Genomic DNA, 237 nt, shown 5'->3' with positions numbered 1-237 from the left:
GAATCATAGAGGGGGGGGGGGCTGGAAGAACGTACCTTAAAACTATAAAGTGTGTTTGTGTGGCGGGCCGCGGCATCCTTAAGGGACTCTGCTTTTTACTGTGTGGATATATATCTGCCTTGTGTGCTTAGCTTAACATAAGGGGCGTGTCTTCTTGCTTTTCTTGTATTTGTTTTAGTATACTAATAATGATACTACTATTATCGATAATTTCAAATTAATGATCTGTCCGTATAT

General features: G+C 39.7%; 1 protein-coding gene across 2 annotated transcripts in view; it reads left to right on the top strand.

Annotated features, from left to right (window-relative positions):
* LOC119590550 (zwei Ig domain protein zig-8-like) overlaps window positions 1–237 on the top strand; it is a gene marked incomplete in the record, with an annotated part of 99,462 nt that overhangs the window by 98,409 nt on the left and 816 nt on the right.

The sequence above is a fragment of the Penaeus monodon genome, chromosome 27, assembly GCF_015228065.2.
Source record: "Penaeus monodon isolate SGIC_2016 chromosome 27, NSTDA_Pmon_1, whole genome shotgun sequence".
Lineage (NCBI taxonomy): Eukaryota > Metazoa > Arthropoda > Malacostraca > Decapoda > Penaeidae > Penaeus > Penaeus monodon.
This window is presented reverse-complemented; position numbering and strand designations above follow the sequence as displayed.